This window comes from Acomys minous (genome assembly GCF_964271855.1).
Source record: "Acomys minous genome assembly, chromosome: 10".
NCBI lineage: Eukaryota > Metazoa > Chordata > Mammalia > Rodentia > Muridae > Acomys > Acomys minous.
In genome coordinates, this window is record NC_140491.1 from 51,388,292 (window position 1) to 51,402,749 (window position 14,458).

Genomic DNA, 14,458 nt, shown 5'->3' on the forward strand with positions numbered 1-14,458 from the left:
TTTTGCTGGGTATAATAGTCTGGCCTGGCATCTGTGGTGTTTTAGGCTTTGCAAGACCTCTGCCCAGGCCCTTCTGGCTTTTATGGTCTCTGCTGAAAAGTCAGGTGTGATTCTGATAGGTTTGCCATCATATGTTACAAGCCCTTTTCTCTTGCTGCTTTTAATATTTTTTCTTTGTTCTGTACTTTTTTGTGTCTTGATTATGTGGCAGCAGGATTTTCTTTTCCAGTCTACTCTATTTGGTGTTCTGCAGGCCTCTTGTATGTTTATATGCATTTCTTCCTTTAAGTTGGGAAAATTTTATTTTATGATTTTGTTGAAAATATTTTCTGGCTCTTGGAGGCGGTGTCTTCTCTTTTCCCAATTCCTATCTTTCTTAAGTTTTGTCTTTTCACAGTGTCTGATTTCTTGGATATTTTGTGCCAAGAAATTTTTATATTTAACATTTTCTTTGATGGTTGCATCAAATTCTTCCACTGTATCTTCTACATCTGAGACTCTTTCCTCCACCTCTTAATTCTGTTGACAATGCTTACTTCTCCAGTTCCTGTTTTCTCTAGGTTCTCTCTTTCTAGGCTTTCCTCAGTTTCTGCTTTTATTATTGTTTCTATTTTCATCTTCAGATCTTGAACTGTTTTTATTGATTTCCTTCACCTGATTGTTTACATTTTCTTGAATTTCTTCCAGTGATTTCTTCATTTCCTTTCTATAGGCCTCTGTCATAGCCTCTCTAAAGTCCTCAATCTGTTTGTCTGTATTTTCCTGTATTTGTTTACAGATTTTATTCATTTTCTCCCTTAGCATCTTTATTATGAATGATTTGATGTCATTTTTTTGTGTTTCAGTTGTGTTTGAGTTCCCAGGCCTGATTGCTTTGGGATAACTGGTTTCTGGAGATGCCATATTATTTTGGCTTTTGTTGTTTGTGGTTTTATGCTGGCCGTTAGTCATCTTGCTGTTGCTACCTCAGGGTGGTAATTTCTGGCGTCCTTCACTGGCTGTTGAGAGCAGCTAGTAGGTGAGTGGCTATGGGTTGAGATCCCTGACCTGCTGGGCTCAGGGAACCCTTCCGTGGATCAGGCGGGTGACCTTGGTTTAGATCCGGGAACTCTTCCTGGATTGGCATGGTAACCTGAGGTCGGATTCACCTGTGCTCCCCACTGTGGGGGATCCTCTGAACTATAAGGCCCAGACACTGACATCTTGCAGCCCACAGTTCAGTCCGTGACACAGAGTCTGAGACGTAGAGTACAGATGCAGACTCTGAGGCCTGGACACACGCCTGCAGGGATCCAGGGACTCCTCTGTGGCCAGCGGATAGCCTGAGGCCAGAACCACCTGTGTTCCACACTCTCACCCAGGGTGCTCCAGCTCTGGTGCTCTGTACTTCTCAACCGGGTCTCCTTGGTTCAATCCTGCTGATCAGGCACAGTGTGTGATCAGTGCCACCATCTTGATTGACTGTCATCTTGCTTACTTTCTAAATAAAAAGATGCTTTGGTTTGAAAGAAAATGGCCCCATAGTCTCACAGGGAGTGGCACTATTAGGAGGTGTGGCCTTGTTAGAGTATGCACGGCCTTGTTGGTGTTGCTGTGGCATTGTTGGAGGAAGTGCATCACTTGGGGTAGGCATTGAAGTCTCAGCTTCGCAAGCCAGATCCAGTGTGGCATTCTTTTCCTACTGCCTGATGATCTGGATGTAGAACTCTTAGCTCCTTCTCTGCCACTGAGTCTGTTTGCACACCACCATCCTTCCTGCCATGACAACAGTGAACTAAACCTCTGAAACTGTAAGCCAGCCTCAATGACATGTTTTCCTTTATAAGAGTTGCTGTGTCTCTACATGGCGGTAGAGATACTAACCAGGACGGAAGGCATAGAGTTGGGTGGCTGGGGAGACCGAGAGCATAATACATTTCTCTCTCTCTCTCTCTCTCTCTCTCTCTCTCTCTCTCTCTCTCTCTCTCTCTCTCTCTCTCTCTCTCTCTCACACACACACACACACACACACACACACATCTATTTTCAATTAAAAGAAAAGCGAGGTGTTGAGTTCAACGAGATGAAGGACTATTGTGCTACTCTCTTTGATTCCTTAAAGACAGAATTTGATTTAGTGTAACATGATTGACCAAAACCATAATTAAATGAAACACTATTTTTTTAAAAAAGCATAGTTGGGCTGGAGTCATAGCTAAGTGATTGGGAGTGATTGCTATTCCAGCAGCCATTTGGGTAGCTCACAATCACCTGTAATTCCACCTCCAAGTAGATTTGATGCCTCTGGCTTCTTTGGGCACCTGAATTTATGTGCACACGCCTCCATATATGCAAAAATAAAAATTATTTACCCAAGTAAAAATTATTTTTTAACATCTTATAAAATAGTATAGCTACAGTAAATATTGGAAAACACAGCGTGACTAAGATAACGCAACTCAGGACTGGAGAGATGGCTGAGTGCTTCAGTTACTGGTCTTACAGGAGACCTGGATTGGGGTCCCAGCGCCCACACAGGACGGTTTCACAGCTGACCGTTGCTCTTACAGGAGCCTGGATTAGGGTCCCAGCGCCCACACCGGATGGTTTCACAGCTGACCGTTGCTCTTACAGGAGCCTGGATTAGGATCCCAGCGTCCACACCGGAGGCTTCACAGCTGACCGTTGCTCTTACAGGAGCCTGGATTAGGGTCCCAGCGTCCACACCGGAGGCTTCACAGCTGACCGTTGCTTTTACAGGAGACCTGGATTAGGGTCCCAGCGCCCACACCGGATGGCTTCACAGCTGACCGTTGCTCTTACAGGAGCCTGGATTAGGGTCCCAGCGTCCACACCGGAGGCTTCACAGCTGACCGTTGCTCTTACAGGAGCCTGGATTAGGATCCCAGCGTCCACACCGGAGGCTTCACAGCTGACCGTTGCTCTTACAGGAGACCTGGATTAGGATCCCAGCGCCCACACCGGAGGCTTCACAGCTGACCGTTGCTCTTACAGGAGACCTGGATTAGGGTCCCAGCGTCCACACCGGAGGCTTCACAGCTGATCGTTGCTCTTACAGGAGCCTGGATTAGGGTCCCAGCGTCCACACAGGACGGCTTCACAGCTGACCGTTGCTCTTACAGGAGCCTGGATTAGGGTCCCAGCACCCACACTGGATGGCTTCACAGCTGACCGTTGCTCTTACAGGAGCCTGGATTAGGGTCCCAGCACCCACACAGGACGGCTTCACAGCTGACCGTTGCTCTTACAGGAGCCTGGATTAGGGTCCCAGCGTCCACACAGGACGGCTTCACAGCTGACCGTTGCTCTTACAGGAGCCTGGATTAGGGTCCCAGCACCCACACAGGACGGCTTCACAGCTGACCGTTGCTCTTACAGGAGCCTGGATTAGGGTCCCAGCACCCACACAGGACGGCTTCACAGCTGACCGTTGCTCTTACAGGAGCCTGGATTAGGATCCCAGCGTCCACACCGGATGGCTTCACAGGCACCCACACTGGACGGCTTCACAGCTGACCGTTGCTCTTACAGGAGCCTGGATTAGGATCCCAGCGTCCACACAGGACGGCTTCACAGCTGACCGTTGCTCTTACAGGAGCCTGGATTAGGGTCCCAGCGTCCACACCGGACGGCTTCACAGCTGACCGTTGCTCTTACAGGAGCCTGGATTAGGGTCCCAGCACCCACACTGGACGGCTTCACAGCTGACCGTTGCTCTTACAGGAGCCTGGATTAGGATCCCAGCGTCCACACCGGATGGCTTCACAGCTGACCGTTGCTCTTACAGGAGCCTGGATTAGGGTCCCAGCGTCCACACCGGATGGCTTCACAGCTGACCGTTGCTCTTACAGGAGCCTGGATTAGGGTCCCAGCGTCCACACCGGACGGCTTCACAGCTGACCGTTGCTCTTACAGGAGACCTGGATTAGGGTCCCACAGGCCACACCGGACGGCTTCACAGCTGACGTAATTCAAGTTCCAGGAGACCCAATGCCCCCTGGCCTTCTTGGTACCTTCACACTCATGGTACACATTAAAACCCATACAGGTGCACACACATACTCATGGATAAGTCTTTCACGATATAAAAATTCAGAAGACAAAATAACCTATCAGTCGGCTTTTACCATGTTCTTAGCATTTAGTTATGACAAAGCATAAAGGGGCATAATCCATCACTATCTGGGTGGTGCAGAGCAGTAAGGAAAACAAAGCAACAGTAAAAACAACTAAGGAACTATGCAAAATGGTTATCTCCTATCATTTGTGGAACAAAAACATCTTTGTAATTAGGCAACAACATCAGGATCCTTGGGTGGTAAGGATTGTCCCCTTCAGTTGTGTTCGCTGGGAGCTGAGTAGTATCCTCAAAGTGTGTTCACCATGACAAAGACGACTAGCTAAGAAAGGCTGGGGCTAGACACAAGCACCTGAATTTAAAGTAATGGGAAAAAAATTAAAGCATAGAAAAACTCCCAAAGAAAGTAATAACAATAAAGACTGGCAGTCACACTTATGAGTATCACTTACAACTTAAGAGGACAGACAGGTTTAAACGACTTTGCTTATATTAGGGAAGTTAGTTTGACATACAATTAGGTTTCAGATTTGATTAATTGAGGTGATCAATCTGAATAGATAGCTTTAAAATCCAACATAAAATGAATTGCTAAATCTTTCACCACCAAAAAGAATGACGTCATGGGGAAAATGAACACAGAGAAAGTAAGAGATGGGAGTTGGGCTTGGGCAACGCCCACAGCTTAAAGGCCAGAGGGGCAGCAAAGCAGCCACAGACTATGAACGCCACTTCGCCAGATGGTAAAAGTATGGGGGAAAAATCTGGGCAGTTGAGTGTCAGGTGTTAAAAATATAAACTAATTGCTTAGAGCTTAAGAAGGGTATGAACCAGGATCAGGAGAGTTCATTAACATGTTCTGACAGGATTTCCTTATAGTTTTGGTTTTGCGTCAGAGAGGACAGACCTCCACTTCCTGCACGCTGCTTACAGAAACTAACCCAGCGAGCGACCACAGCTTCTGCTAGAAGCAGAAATAGCAGGAAGCAGAAGTGAGCTATGGGCTCATCAATCACCACAGAACATTGCAGCACATGAAGAATTACTCTGCCTCAGTCTAACCACCTACCTGCCTGAAGGCCAGTCTAGTCTAACGCACAGACCTAGCTGTGTGCAGCGGAGAAACAAACGACAAAGTTGGAAAAATACAGGTATGTCCATGTATACACTGGTAGTTTCTCTACCTTCTGAGCCCAGCTGTAGATTGTTGTAGCATTCAACTCTTTGCAGGAATTAACCAGGATTGGCACCATGGCTAATGCAATTTTAAATGCAAAGGACATTTGCCATCCGTGAATGTGAAGACATCAAGGAGCAGGGCATGGCCCAGTCTGCTTCTCAGGGAGGACCTCGAGTTGCTTTCTCTTTCATTCTTAACATATTAATGGTAAGTCATGTGGGCCCATATCAATGAAGCCAAGCACCACGGGAAACATACAAACTTAACCTATTCACTTTCCCTCCGTGTTCATTTCTAAATTGCAAAAGTTCCCGTCATATTTGTTGCAGCTGTTAATAGAGTGTAGAATCCTGCGTAGACATTCAGTCTAGCCCTGAGACAGCTGGGGACTGCCTCCTAGTGGTGGGCTGGCTGCCAGCCACCACTGACCACACCTTTGTTTAGATGTCACATTTGACGGTGTCCTCCTCCTGCACTTTCTGCTTCACTCCCTTCTTTCAGTCCCATCCGATTTTTGTCTCACATTTAATAAGCTACCGTGTTTCACATTCAAACCCAATTAATAATGCCAAGTATATCCTCATATGAAAGGCTACACTTCATACAAGGAATATTTTGCTTTGTAGACAAACTAAAACAAAACTGAAAGAATCAAACATGCCTGATTTCCCTTGTTGCACTGGCGCTCTGAGAACAGCAATTGGAGAAAGAAAAAAAAAAGGAAAGGGATTCAAATTAGAATGAAGAAGTAAAATCATCTCTAGTCTCAGAGGTGTGGTCTTCCACGTGGAACAATCCATGTAAAATCTGCTAGGACGGATGGACAAATTGGAGGACGTAGAGTGGGCACATCGGTGCTGCCTACAGTGAGGGCTCTGGAGACAGCCACATGGAGGCTGCACAACTCCATCTGAAGAACAGAAGTTACAGGACACAAAATCAATATTAAAAAGTTGTATTTCTATGTGGAGAGCTGGCATCATAGGAGAGTGCCTTTTGTGCAAGCATTAGCAAATGAGTATAGACCAGTAGCATCCACATGAAAGTTGGCCATGCCGTGCACGCCTCTGTGTGGAGCACGCACGCAGCACCTGTGTGGAGTCAGAGGCAGAAGAACCATGATTGCCAGCCACACAGCCCCCCTGGAAAATGGTGATCTCCAGCTTCAGTGAGAAGGCAGAGTGACAGGGCAGGACACCTGACATCCTGCTCTGCCTTCTGTGCAGGCACAGTTGCAGCACACCTGCAGGACACCTGACATCCTGCTCTGCCTTCTGTGCAGGCACAGTTGCAGCACACCTGCAGGACACCTGACATCCTGTTCTGCCTTCTGTGCAGGCACAGTTGCAGCACACCTGCAGGACACCTGACATCCTGCTCTGCCTTCTGTGCAGGCACAGTTGCAGCACACCTGCAGGACACCTGACGTCCTGTTCTGCCTTCTGTGCAGGCACAGTTGTAAGCACACCTGCAGGACACCTGACATCCTGCTTTGCCTTCTGTGGAGGCACAGTTGTAGCACACCTGCAGGACACCTGACATCCTGCTCTGCCTTCTGTGCAGGCACAGTTGTAAGCACACCTGCAGGACACCTGACATCCTTCTCTGCCTTCTGTGCAGGCACAGTTGCAGCACACCTGCAGGACACCTGACGTCCTTCTCTGCCTTCTGTGCAGGCACAGTTGCAGCACACCTGTAGGACACCTGATATTCTGCTCTGCCTTCTGTGCAGGCACAGTTGCAGCACACCTGCAGGACACCTGACATCCTTCTCTGCCTTCTGTGCAGGCACAGTTGCAGCACACCTGTAGGACACCTGATATTCTGCTCTGCCTTCTGTGCAGGCACAGTTGCAGCACACCTGCAGGACACCTGACATCCTGCTCTGCCTTCTGTGCAGGCACAGTTGTAGCACACCTGCTTAGGCACAGGCTGTGTACACTCAGACAAGTTTATTTCCATAGACTAACAACAAACAATCTGAAAAGAAAATTTTAAATTAATTTCATTTACTGTAGCATCAAAAAGAATAAACTACATTTACGAGGGTGGCCATTATTAAAGAAAACAGGAAACACATGTTGCAAGCAGGCGAGGTGGCTCATGAGCTGAATAAGACTCGCAACCCAAGTTCCATCCCAAGAACCCACAGAAAAGATGAAAGAGATGAACCCCACAAAAGTTGGCTCCAAATTCCCATATGTGCATTGTGGTACAAACACCCACACACAGACATGTAACAAACAAGTGCATATATACATATGCAAATAAAAAATAAGCATTGGAGAGGACAGAGAAATTGAAATGCTTACATACTCTTCACAGTAATATAAAGTAATACCACACTTCTATAGTGGGTCCTTAAGATGTCTTAAATCAGATGACCTAGTGGTTCCATTCTTGGCACGTACACATAAGGATTAGAATCAGGGGTGCAGACAGATATTTGTTGTTATAGACTGGAGCGTGCCATGCTTGCCCCCCAGTTTCTGATGTGGAAATCATTCTAGCCCACGGCTTAGTCCATGCTGGTGATGCCCTCCCACGCCTACTTACCTCTTTAATCTTTCTCTTTCCATCCCATACTTTCCCCTATTTTTTTTAGTCCATTTCTTTGTGACGATACATCAAATGTGGTGTAATAGAACTGATAGCTTCTTAGAGGAAGGGTTGGGAGCTGGAGAGTGTAGCTCAGTTGGCAGGGTGTTGGGCCAGCACACTTAAAGCCCTGCTGCTTATCCCCAGCACCACAGAAAACCAAGCATGGTATACACTGATTTAGCCCCAGTACAGGGGAGGCAAAGGCAGGCAGATCGGGTAAGCTCAAGGCTAGCCTGATCTTCACAGTGAGCTCCAGGCCAGCATAAACACAGTAAGGTCCTGTCTCAAAAGCCAACCAGCCAACCCAGCTTTGGTGCAGCGATAATGGTAGCCCTTGGGAGGTAGTTAAAGTCCTACAGCAAGCCATATAGCCAGCTTGGAACTGTATGCAACCCTTTCTTGGAAAGAAGAGGTGGGAGGGGAGGGGAGGGGAGGAGAGAAAAGAGAGAGGTGAAAAGCAAGGAAAAGGGGAAAAGTCCTCTTCCAGAGGACCCGGGTTCAATTCCCAGCACCCACATGGCAGCTCACAACTGTCTGCAACTCTAGTTCCAGGGAATCTGACATCCTCACGCTGACATACAGCTAAGGCAGGAATGCATATAAAATATTAATTAATAAATAAATACAATTTTAAAACACAATAAAGTTTATCTGTAAAAATGCTACAAGAGCCAGGCATGGTGGTGTATGTTTTTTATCCCAGCCCTGGGGAGGCAGAAGCAGGTGAATTTCTATGAATTTGCCATCCTGGTCTACATAGCAAGTTCTAGGCCTATCAAATCTACATAGAGATGCCTTGTCTCAAATCAAAGCAAATAAATAAATAAATAATTTGAAAAGTTATAAGAGCTAAAAGAGAACTCTGGACACTCACAACAGAAATAAGTGATAAATGTTTAAGAGAGAAAACATTGTAATGATGAGATTCTTACATATTGTCTACATGTATGAAATTATCATATTGTACCCCATATGTACAATTATGCATCAATTAAAATTCTTTAAGAAAACTGACTGGTTTAAAAAGCAAGAGAGTACTAAAGTAGAAAAATTTAAAAAGGAAGTAATAGGAACCATCAACTTGTGTACTATATTTTGGCTTTTAATTTTCAGAAATAAACAATAAAAAATTATGATTTGAGAACTAGGGGAAGACTCAGAAGTGGTAAAGTTAGCTCAATAGAAAATGTGCCTTCCGTCCTCTGGATGGGGAGGCCTGGTGGCACTCAGAGGAAGGATAGCAGGCTACCAAGAAGAGACTTGATACCCTATGAGCATATACAGGGGGAGCAAGTTCCCCTCAGTCACAGTCACAGGGGAGGGGAGTAAGGGGAAAATGGGAGAGAGGGAGGAATGGGAGGATACAAGGGAGGGGATAACCATTGAGATGTAATATGAATAAATTAATTTAAAAACATTTTTAAAAAGAAAATGTGCCATCAAGGCATTCCAAACAGATAAACATAAAGAATACGCATGTGGGGGATAAATACCACTCCACAATGTACACTCACAAAATAGGCTCTACATCATAAAATATAAATATTCATTGGTCAATGTGTGTATGTTTTTGCATGCTCATGTGTGGGTGCAGACCTGTGTGCAGGTGCTCATGCGCATTTGTGTGCACACAGAGGCTGGAGGATGTCCCTCATCAGGCACAGGGTCTCTTAATGTCCTGGAACTTGGCCAAGTAGACTCATTTAGCTGGCCAGAAACCTTCCAGAGATCTGCCCATCACTGCCTCCCACTTTGCCAACCTTGGGATTATACCACTACATCTGGGTTTTTATATGGGTTCCAGGCATCCTCTTCCTTGGGAGGCAAGAGCTTTTCTGACTGGGCCATTTCCCTGGCCCACCCCGAACCAAACCAAACCAAATATTAAAAAAAAAAAAAAAAACAACCACTATAGTGGTGGCATAAAAACAGACACAGACTGTGGACACGGGGAGCCCAGAAACACAGTTTGGTCAGATAACTTTTATCAAGTATCAACCAAATACTTTACTGCAAGAGGAAGTTTATAGCTTGTGGGAAAGCTGCATCTGCCCATGCAGAGCAATGGAGTCATACCCTTGCCTTATTACCACGTGTACAAAACACACTAAGGACTGAAATAGAAACGAAACACCGCAAAACACTGAAGGGGAAAGGAGACACCTTTATGATAGTGAATTTTGGCAACGAAACACATAAACACAGGGACACAGGGACACACACACACACACACACACACACACACACACACACACACACACTGGACTCCATCAAATTGAAAACGTTTGTACATCAAAAAAACAGTATCACTGGGATGAAAAAACAATCACTGGAGTGGAAGAAATATGGACTTAATATCTAGAACTTATAAAGAATTCATATAATCCAACATCAAGGGGAAAATATTTTTAAATGGGCACAGGCTGGGCGACGGTGGTGAAGACAGAAGCAGGAGGATTGCTGTGAGTTCAAGGCCAGCCTGGACTACAAGGTGAATTCCAGGACAACTAAGGCTACACTGAGAAGCCCTGTCTTAAAAATAAAATAACATAAAATAGGCACAGAACATAAGTATAAGTTCAGTAAAGAAGGCATACAAAGGTCCAGCAGAATGTTCGTGTATAGATGATTGATGATCAACATGTTCAATATAACTAATCATTAGATGTAAATCCAGTTCTGCACACCAGGATCAGTATTTAAACAGGAAAACACTAGGAAATGGCATGTCTGTCAGGATATGGAGAAGGGGGAAGCTTGTGCTCTCCAGGAAGCGACAATAAAGGACAAGAGCCTCTGTGAGAGGCAATGTGGTGGCCACTTGGAGTCAGATTTACCTATGATAGAGCAATCCAACTTCTGTTAATCCCACAAAGTACTCAAACACAGAGATTCCAACACTAATAAAAACAATGTCCTTAAGAGACACAAAGTGAAAACAGATCAGGCGTTGAATGGTCAGTGATGTGTTTTGGGCTCAGGCCATTCACAGTTAGCCCTGAAAAGAGAGGGGACTGCTAATGAATGCTACCTGGGCCAACTTCAAAGCAAAAAGGCTAAGCAAAGTAAGTCGTACAAAAATATAAGTGTCTTAGGATCCCAGTTCATGTTGATCTACTATGAGCAAATTTACGAAGAATGTAGTTTAGTGGTTATAAGTCTGCAAAAAGGAGGAAATAAAAATCCATTGTTTAAAGGACTGGCCATAAGCTGTTTAAATTTTTCTTTTAAACAATGGTGATAGTTGCACAGCATTGTGAATGCAATCAATGCCATTAACTTCAACAGTTAAAAATGGTGAAGATAGGAAGCTTGTATTACACACACACACACACACACACACACACACACACACGTGCGCGCACACATGCACACACACTCACTCTTAATAGAAATTAGGTTTAAAGTTATGTCTCCATTTAAATCCAACTGCTCTGAGTTTATTCAGCATTTTCTATTAGCACTTTGGGGATCCTAGCATACGGTGCTAACGTCACTCATGACGAGGTATGCCTAACACTAGTAATAGCTAGGATACCTTCATTAGTCTTACAGGCTTCCGGCACGCTTATTTTATAATTTACACGTGACAGAGGAAAAAGCTGCTGCGTGTGGGGAGCTCGGCTGTTAGTTCTTGACCGTTATTTTTCCAGTGAGTGGTCTAATGCCGCGATGCCATTAACTGAGTTAAGCGAAGACCCAAAGCTTGAGGAGGAATATGGTAGTAATAGCGGTTATAGTTTAAGAGCTAAAATGTTTCTAACAACAGGAGAAAAGAACAAAACAGAAACTGAAGAAGAAACAGCAGAGCACATTCAGGGACTTGAAGCAGCCCAGTGGCGGAGCGCGCAGGACCAAGGCCAAATAGCGAGAGGTGAGAGGAGAGACTGCGGCAGGAGGGGAACAGGCGGAGGTTTAGTTACGGCTCTGTTGTGAAATACATCACACAAACGTTTGCAGCTGCAGGCAAGCAGCACTTGTCTCAAATCAGTCTGTGAGCCGATTGGGTTCCTGAGGGACTCCCGAAGCGTCACGGGGCACTACCGACAGCTAGAGTCATGGAGAAGGCGCAAGCTGGATGCCTGAGATTCAAGGTATGGCGCGCGCGCGCGCGCGCGCGCGCGTGCGTGCGTGCGTGCTTGCGTGTGTGTGTGTGTGTGTGTGTGTGTGTGTGTGTAGGCAAGAAAGTACCACAGATTCAGGTGACGCGTTATGTGAAAAGGACAGGCAGAAAGGAGGGATCTACAAACTTTATGGCCTGGTGAGGTTAGCGCAGGCCTTTACTCCCAGCATTCTGGAGGCAGAGGCAGGTAGATCTCTTTTGAGTTCAAGACCAGCCTAGTCTACATAGCAAGCTCCAAGCCAATCAGGACTACAAGCCAACCTGTCAAAAAAAAAGGGGGGGGGGGGACTGGTGGCAGAAAATGAGAAATTTTAGCAAGAAGTCTGATATTGTTGGACAGCTCATGCTGCTGTCAGCTTTACAGTTTGCCAGAGGTAAATCCTGGGTGCATTGAGTGCAGCTTAAGCGTCTGGGTGTGGAGGGCATCTCCTCCTAGACCTCCTACTTTCTACATGGGTTCTGGCTCCACAGCCACTGTCACAGCTAGCCAGGTGTGGCTGCTCACAGGCTGCTACCCAGCTTGTTTAAGCTACCAGGTTTGCAGTTTCCAGAACCATGTTCTCTTTGTTCTCACACAGTCTGCCCTTTTCATTTTGTGTTTTTTTGTTTTGGTTTTCAAGACAAGGTTTCTCTGTATTGGCCTTGGCTGTCCTGGACTCACTTTGTAGACCAGGCTGGCCTCGAACTCACAGTGATCCACCTGCCTCTGCCTCCTGAGTGCTGGGATTAAAGGGGTGCACCACCACACCCGGCTGCCCTTTTCATTAAAGAAATAGAAATAGAAATAACTCGTTTTTGAAATAGAATTAGAATGAGCACACATTCGTTAACTGTTTTTCTTATGGGCCAGTTTATTAAAAACCTGCAGGCTTCTCTGAGGTGCCTTATCTGTGGTACAGGAGGTATATTTTCCAAGCTTCTTTGGAGCTTTAGTTCAGTTAGACTTTCAGATATAAACAACATAAACAGAGCTTGTTGGCTGTGTCTTTAATCTCATTGTGCAGGAGGCTGAGGCAGGAACATCACAAGTTCCAAATGGACCCGAAAATCTGAAAAACAAAAACCCTGTCAGCATGTATCTCAATGGAGAGTTTCCTCTGGAACACTTGTGTTTAGAATGCTTGTGTGTGCACAATAAGCCAGTAATACAAACAACATACAGAGACACCGCAGCATGTCCTAAACACTAACCTAGCTCCCTCCAGAGGATCATTTCAAACTGTTAGCACAAGGCAGTAGTGGAGTCTGTGTGCTGTTTCAACTCCAGAAAAAGATCTGCCCTCGATCACCACAAGTGGCGTTTCTTATGGGAGTCTGCAAACCAACGGTGCCCCCATCCCTGTACTGCTTAGCAAAGACCTTCCCACCGTAAATGAACAAGCTCTGTCAGATCGGTATTGCAAAAGGTGAAACAAGGTAGAGTATTCTCACTGTAGTTTCTGGAAAAGAACTCTTCAGCAATACTGAGAATCTCTCTAAGCAAGTTTAACTTTGCTGTCCAAGTCTGTTTAAAACAACTCACCTTTTTAAAAATGAGAATGCAATTGACTTGTGCTGCATTTTGTCAACTACATTTGTTTTTATCACAAGTTTTTAATTAACTCAAATATTTCCTCTCTGCCCTACTAAGGTCAACACAACCCTTAAACTTAAGTATTCTGGAATACTATTGTAAATCATGCTCTTCTGGGAGCTGGGAGTAAAATCACTGAAAAACATTGTGTCTTTAAGGTCTTTGCTAGTGCAGAAGATAGCTACAAACAAATGCTTACCAATACAGGAATGAGAGAAGCTCAGAGATGGAAAGGGTTAATTCTGTCTGGGCCGGGGTAGAAGGCAGGCTATGCCAGGCAGAGAGAAAGGCATGGGGAAGGCACAATGACCTACACAGCCTCTTTGGGAAACAATCGGTCGCATGTGTGGTGAACAGTGAGGTTCCTGCAGAGTGGCGGCAGAAGCCCTGTGAAAGATCTACACTTTCCCTTATAATGGAGGCAGTGAAAGGCTATAAAAGCAGGAAAGAGATACAATTGCTGCTTAGAAAGGAAATTCTGTGCTAGTGTGAAAGACTGGCCAGGGACAGGATAGAAGAAGGAAAACCAATTAGAAAGCTGTGATGCCAGAGTAGGCAGAACTCTGAGTGGTAACCGTGGGGCTAGAGAGAAGAGACTGAATGGGTTTGAGATGCATTTCACAAGGGAAAGCCCCTGGACACAATGACTGTTTAGCTGGAGAAAAGAAGAGTCAAAAATTCCAACAAGTATTTGGCTTACAACTTAATTTGTGTAGCAAATATAACAGGCTGGAAATGACTTTAGTGCTGGCGAAATGGGAAAGGGCTTGCTATGTGGGCCCAACAACCTGAGTTCAATCCCCCACTGGAAGGACAGAAATAATTCCTGAAGGTTGTCCTCTGTCCTTAACTCAGGCACACACATGCACACACACACACACACACACACACACACACACACAC